This window comes from Psammomys obesus, unplaced genomic scaffold, assembly GCF_907164565.1.
Source record: "Psammomys obesus unplaced genomic scaffold, mPsaObe1.curated_primary_1811, whole genome shotgun sequence".
Lineage (NCBI taxonomy): Eukaryota > Metazoa > Chordata > Mammalia > Rodentia > Muridae > Psammomys > Psammomys obesus.
The window spans coordinates 37,602,161-37,609,456 of NW_026596046.1; positions in this window are offsets into that span (position 1 = coordinate 37,602,161).

Here is a 7,296-nt window from a genome sequence, read left to right on the forward strand (position 1 = left end):
GGCTCGGTCCGGATCACATGCAGCACCATGCAGTTTCCCAGGAACACTGTCACATAGATTACGGAGAATGGGACAGAGAGCCAGAGGTAATAAATCTCTAAACCAGGGAAACCAGTCAGAGCAAACCTGGAGCTATTGAAATTTGTGACAGAAAAAGCAGACATTTGTGAAAGGTTGAAAATCCCTTTGGAAAAACTTTATCAGCTGCATAACTTACCAATGCTAGATTTTCTGGTAATATCTACCTGCTTTTGGGAAAAAAAATGATACAATTTCGGTAAACAGCAAGATACATACATGGTCCTTTATTTTTTATCATCACAAAGACCTGTTGCCTTGATACAGTCCTTTCAGTGCCAGTGCTGAGGGATGCCAGGAAGCCTGGGGATTTTATACAGGAGTAGTAACACCTCTGGGCTCATGGGATTCAGATTGTAGGACAGTCTGCTTGGAGTCATCCTAGTCCTAAAGGACTATGTGCTCAGCCACTCACATGTCACGACCCTCAGGAGAATTTTCCTCTCTGTTATGACATCTGTATCTTTGACTTCTTCCAAGGTTTAAATAATCCCATTAGAATTGGACAGTAAATTAACGAATCTTTTTCAGAATGTATATTATATATAGAATATGTATGAAGACAATATATATACATACATGAAATCTTAGTGGAATCTGAACTTTCTGGCTTGTATGATGATTAAGTCTGTCTTAAATTATTCATCTACATAAATTTTACATCATTTTTCCTCTAATTTTTTGTTCAACTCTTCTCTATATGAGATTTTTTGCCTTCTCTGAATATCATGATATTGTCACTTGTTAAATTTTTCACACATAGGGTAACATAATTGGCCAAAATTCCAAACTGTATAATTTGAAACAATTTATAATATCCATTTTAGCTGTGCCCTTGTTATCTTAAAATAGTGCAACCACAAAACAAAACAAAATAACAAAATACGTGCTGTGTTGGAACTGTCTGCATATATATGTTCTCCATTTTAACCACATGGAAGAGCACATATGATTATGCTTATGAGTTGATACACATGCAATCCTTTCATTATGAAGTTTTTATAAATTATTGCAATTTGTAAAAATTAAGGTTTTAGAGTACAATAAGACTTCCATAGACACTTATCCAAAATATTTCTATGGTTGTGAAATTTAAAAGTTTCTAAGAGTTTGGTGATTTAAATTTTAAACAAATTCAATATTTTTAAATAGTTAGAAATATTTAAATCTTACATTGACATGAATTGTCTTCATCCTCAGGATAAAGTTCATTTTATAGATAGTACATTTGGAAGACAACAGATTATAATAGTGAAAAGCAACCAATATATTTATGCATTCTTTTAACAGAGATCCAGTCAAAATATCAGTGATTAATGCAATTTTATTCATCTATAAGGCTATCTTTCTGTAATCTTAAAATTTGATAGTCTAAAGTATGAGACAAAATCCCACCATTTTCTATAAATCTTTTCCAGACACCAGTGGCAAGATTAATCTTTCCCTTTTGAGATATTTCATTTATGTTTCTAACAGAAATGGAATTCTATAGGGCACAGGCATCTGCCAGGACACAGTGTCTCTTCATTACATTGTAAACTTCTTTGTCTTGATGGAGTTTGTGCTCATCCTAGCCAAATAAAATGAACAACAGAAGTGGATCTGTAATACTGAGCTAATGTATCAGTTAGCATAATATCATAATATTGAATTTAAGTTCTTATCACATTTGCTAGGTCAGACATAAAAATATGAATACTTTTATATTTATTCTAATTTAAAATAGAATCTTCCAAGTTCGTTTGTAACAATGTTTACAAGTTCCTTGATAATTGGCAATACGTTTATCAGTTTATTTAATAAATTCCACTTCTTAGTTGAAATTAGCAGAAAAAAATAAGAGCTCAAAAAGTTATTTTTCTTCTTTCTTTCTGCAGTGGTGCTCACAAAAGAAATCACATAGAAGCAACACCTTTTCACAACAGAGAAATGGATTAAAAATGTAATGTAATGGGGACCCAAGATGGTGGCGTCCAGTGTGCACTATATCTGAAGGGCATAGGATCCGGAACTCCGAAATTGGTGAGTGGAGAGGCAGCTGAAGAGAGAACATCGACACTGAGGCTTCCTGGGTGAGAGGGGACAACCTGTGAGCTGAGACCATGTGGATCCAGATAACCTGCGGACTGAAAGTGACCAATATTCAACCCCCCCGCACTTCCCATGGAGAGTCTCCCTCCTCCCTCCTCAGCAGAGTCATCCCCACCCTTGCCTGCTGCTCTAAGCACCTCCAACCGCCCCGCCCAGTAACCGAGACAGCAGAGGTGGGCCTCCCAATTTGGCAGCTGCAGATGGCTGTACAGGGCCCCAGGTCCAAGGTCAGCTGTACAGGCTTCCCAGGACCTCCCAGCAGGCAACTGTGCCAGCCTCCCAGTTCTGTGGCTGCTGCTGTGCCGAACTGAAAGGCGAATACTGCACTGGCCTCCCAGGCCTGCAGTTGGCTGCACAGGCTACGCAGTGCTCTGAGCGAGTGACTGTACCTGTCTCCCAGGTCTACAGCAGTGGCAGTAGGGTGGCAGCTAGCCCTAACAGGAGCCTCCATACTCCATGACTGAGACTGCAGAAGTGGCTGGGTCTCCTGCCCAGCAGACGAACAGTGGCCAACACTGAGCTGACAGTCTCCTATAGTCTCCTTTGCCCCTGCGGGCCCAAATCTGAGAGTAGAGAACAGGGGGACCCCTGTGCTTTCCGATCAGACCTGCCAGCGAGTGAGTGCACCTCCAAGTCAGTACATGCAGAATTCCAGACCCAGGGTCCCTCCATGCTGGCAGCCAGATGGCAGATCCCTCCCCTGCACCACACACACGGTGGGCAACAGAGGGATTTGGGGGACAGTGTTCTCAACACTGAAGCCCTGTTCTGTGGGTCTACCCGTGGAGTCCAAGCAAACATTCCTGGAGCCCAGTCAGATCTGAATACCAGGAGGACAGTAGGACAGGCCTGTGGGAAACTGAGGTATTCAGGGAACCAGCGCATGGGCTTGCGCCCTGAACAGAGCTGCAAATAGTGCCAGCACCTGCACCACCTCCTGCCCTTAAGTCCCACATTGCAAGCATCTATGTGCTCCAGCACCCTGTCCTTTAAGCCATGTTTCCACACACATGCCCTCACTTACTGGCCTGCACTACTGCACCTGTGCTTGTGAACTTCCTCCCTTAGCTACAGCTGAAACTCCAACACACGCTCTCAAACCCGTGGACCTCTCTCATCTTTCTGAAGAATACTCCAGACGAAAGACAGATGGACCCAGTCTGAAGTACAGACTCCAGGAACAAACAGCAAAATTTATGGATAAGCAGATGGGTAAAAGTTGGCATAAAAACACATCCAAAAAAAGTTAGGACATCATAGCTACACCAGCAACCTTCATAAAAAGGAAATTTTAATTCATCAGAAACAGAGGAAAATTATTTTATATGCTTATCCAGCTATTAGAGGTGCATAAAGAGGAAATGAACAAAGCTCTCAAAGAAATATCCACACAAATGGAAGCAAATAAAGAGGAAATGAATAAAGCTCTCAAAGAATCACAGGCAACTACAGCCAGACAAATAGAGGCACAAATAGAGGAACAATTAGTGGCAAATAAAAAGGAAAAGGACAAAAGAAAAATAGAGGCCATAATGAAAAGACAGGAATCCACATTCCAACAGATGAAGGAAATGGTGCAAGACATGAAAACAGAATTAGAATCAATAAAGAAAACACAAACAGAGAAAACCCTGGAGCTGGAGAACTTAGAGAAAAGATCAGGAACCACAAAAGTAAGTATCGCCAATAGCATACAAGAGATGGAAGAGAGAATCTGAAGTGCTGAAGGTACACTTGTAGAAATTGATACAACTCTTAAAAAGTAAAATCAGAAAAGTTCCAAACATAAAACTTCCCAGAAATCAAGGATGCCATGAAAAGACAAAATCCAAGAATAATAGGAATAGATGAAAAAGAAGATTCCAGGATCCAAGGTCCAGCAAATATTTTCAAGAAAATCATAGAAGAAAATTTTCCCAACTTACATAAAGAGATGTCCATTAACATACAAGAGGCCTACAGAACACCCATCATAGCCAAAACATTAAATCTACAGAACAAAGAAAAGATATTAAAAGCAGCAAGGGGAAAGGACAAGTAACATATAAAGGTAGACCTATCAGAATCACACTGGACCTCTCAAGAGAAACTATGAAACCAGAAGGGCCTGGGCAGATGTCATGCAAACTCTAAGGGAACACACATGCCAACCCAGACTACTATACCTAGCAAAGCTTTCAATCAACATAGATGGAGAAAACAAAATATTCCATGACAAAACTAAACTTAAACAATATGTGCACAGCAACTCAGCCCTACAGAAGATACTAGAAGGAAAACTCCAATCCAAAAAAAAAAAAAAAACTACATCCAAGAAAACACAGGATCAAGATAACTTCAAAACAAAAAATTAAAAGAAAACAAGCATTGATACTTCATAACACCACCAACTCCACAATAAAAGAAGCTAACATTCACTGGTCACTATAATCTACCAATATCAATGGACTCAACTCTCCAATAAAATGACACAGAGTAACAGAATGGTTGTGGAAACAGGATCCAACATTCTGCTATATCCAAGAAACACACCTCTGCAACAAAGACAAACTCTACATCAGAGTAAAGGACTGGAAAATGTTTTTCAAACTAATGGATCCAGAAAACAAGTTGGGATAGCTACCCTAATATCTAATAAAATAGACTTTCAACCATAATTTATCAAAAAGGATGAGGAAGGACACTTCATTTTCATCAAAGGAAAAATGCACCAGAAGGACATCACAATTCTGAACATCTATGCCCCAAATATAAGAGCATCTGCATTCCTAAATGAAACATTATTGAAGCTTAAATCACACATTGATCCCAACACCTTAATAGTGGGGGACTTAAAAACTCCACTCTCACCAAGGGACAGATCATCTAGACAGAAACTACATAGGGAAATAATGGCACTTACAGATGTCCCAAATCAAATGGACCTAATAGATGTATACAGAACTTTTCACACAAACTCAAAAGAGTATACCTCCTTTTCAGCACCTCATGGAAACTTCTCAAAAATTGACCATATAGTCGGGCACAAAGCAAGCCTCAACAGACACAAGAAGATCGAAATAACCCCTTGTACCTATCAGAACATCATGGCCTAAAACTAGATCTTAAAAACAACAGAAATAATAAGAAACCTACATACAAATGTAAACTAAACAACTCTCTACTCAATTACAGCTTGGTCAGGGAAGAAATGAAAAAAAGAAATTAGATATTTCCTAAAATTCAATGAAAATGAAGACAAAACTTACCCAAACTTATGGGACACAATGAAAGCAGTGCTAAGAGGAAAGTTCACAGCACTAACTGAATCAAGAAAGAAGTTGGAGACATCTCATGCAAGCAACTTAATGGCTCACTTAAAAGCCCTAGAAAAAAAGAAGCAGACACACCAAAGAGGAATAGACATCTGGAAATAATCAAACTCAGGGCTGAAATCAATGAATTAGAAACAAAGAAAACAATTCAAAGAATCAATGAGACCAAGAGTTGATTCTTTGAGAAAATCAGCAACATTGACAAACCCTGAGCCAAACTAACTAAAAGGTAGAGAGAAACTATCCAAACCAGCAAAATCAGAAACAAAAAGGGGGACATAACTACAGACACTGAGGAAATCCAAAAAATCTTTAGGTCAAAAAGCCTATGTGCCACAAAATTTGAAAATCTAAATGAAATGAACAATTTTCCTGATAAATTCCATTTACCAAAATTAAATCAATAAATCAATACCAGGTAAATAGATTGAATAGTCCTATATCCCCCAAGGAAACAGAAGCAATTATCAAAAGTCTCCCTTCCAAAACAACCCAGGGCCAGAGAGTTTCAGCACAGAATTATACCAGACCTTCAAAGAAGAGATAACTCCAATTGTCTTCAAACTATTCCACAAAATAGAAACAGTAGGAACTTTACCAGATTCATTCTATGAAGCCACAGTCACCTTGATACCTAAACCACATGAAGAACCAACAAAAAAATGATAACTTCAGATCTATTTCTCTTATTAAAGTTGATGCAAAAATACTCAACAAAATACTTGCAAACTGAATCCAAGAACACATCAAAGATAGCAACCACTATGACCAAGTAGGCTTCATCCCAGGCATGCAGGGGTGGTGGTGGTTCAAAAATGGAAATCCATCAATGTAATCCACCATATAAACAAAATGAAGGAGAAAAACTACATGATCATCTCCTTAGATGCCGAAAAAACATTTGACAAAATCCAATAACAATTCATGTTTAAAGTCTTGGAGAGATCATGAATACAAGGTACATACCTAAACATAGGAAAGACAATATAAGCAAGCCTCTAGCCAACATCAGGCTAAACAGAGAAATACATAAATCAATCTCACTGAACTTGGGGACAAGTCAAGGCTGCCCACTCTCTCTGTATCTCTTCAGGATAGTTCTGGAATTCCTAGCTAGAGCAATAAGACAACTAAAGGAGATCAAAGGGATACAAATAGGAAAGGAAGAATTCAAAGTATCACTATTTACAGCTTATATGATAGTATATATAAACAACCCCAAAATTTCAACCAGAGAACTATAGCTCATAAACACCTTCAGCAAAGTGGCTGGATACAAAATTAAAATAATAATAATGAGTAGACCTCCTGTATATGAAAGATAAAAGGGCCCAGAAAGAAATTAGGGAAACAACACCCTTCACAAAAGCCACAAATAACATAAAGTACCTTGGTATGACTCTAACCAACCAAGTGAAAGACCTGTTCATTGGGGGGGGGGGGACTTCAAGTCTCTAAAGAAAGAAATTGAAGATGGATATATCTCCTGTGCTCATGGATCAGTAGGACTAATATAGTGAAAATGGCCATCCTGCCAAAAGCAATCTACAGATTCAATGCAATTCCTATGAAAATACCAACACAATTCTTTACAGACTGGAAAGAACAATTCTCAATTTCATATGTAAAAGAAAAATAAAACAAAATTGCTAAAATGATCCAAAAGCACATTGTCTGGAGGTATCTCCATCCCTGATCTCAAGCTGGACTACAGAGCAATAGTAATGAAAACTGCATGGTACTGACTTAGAAACAGAATGGTGGACAAATGGAATTGAGGACCAAGAAATAAACCCACACACCTATGGATACT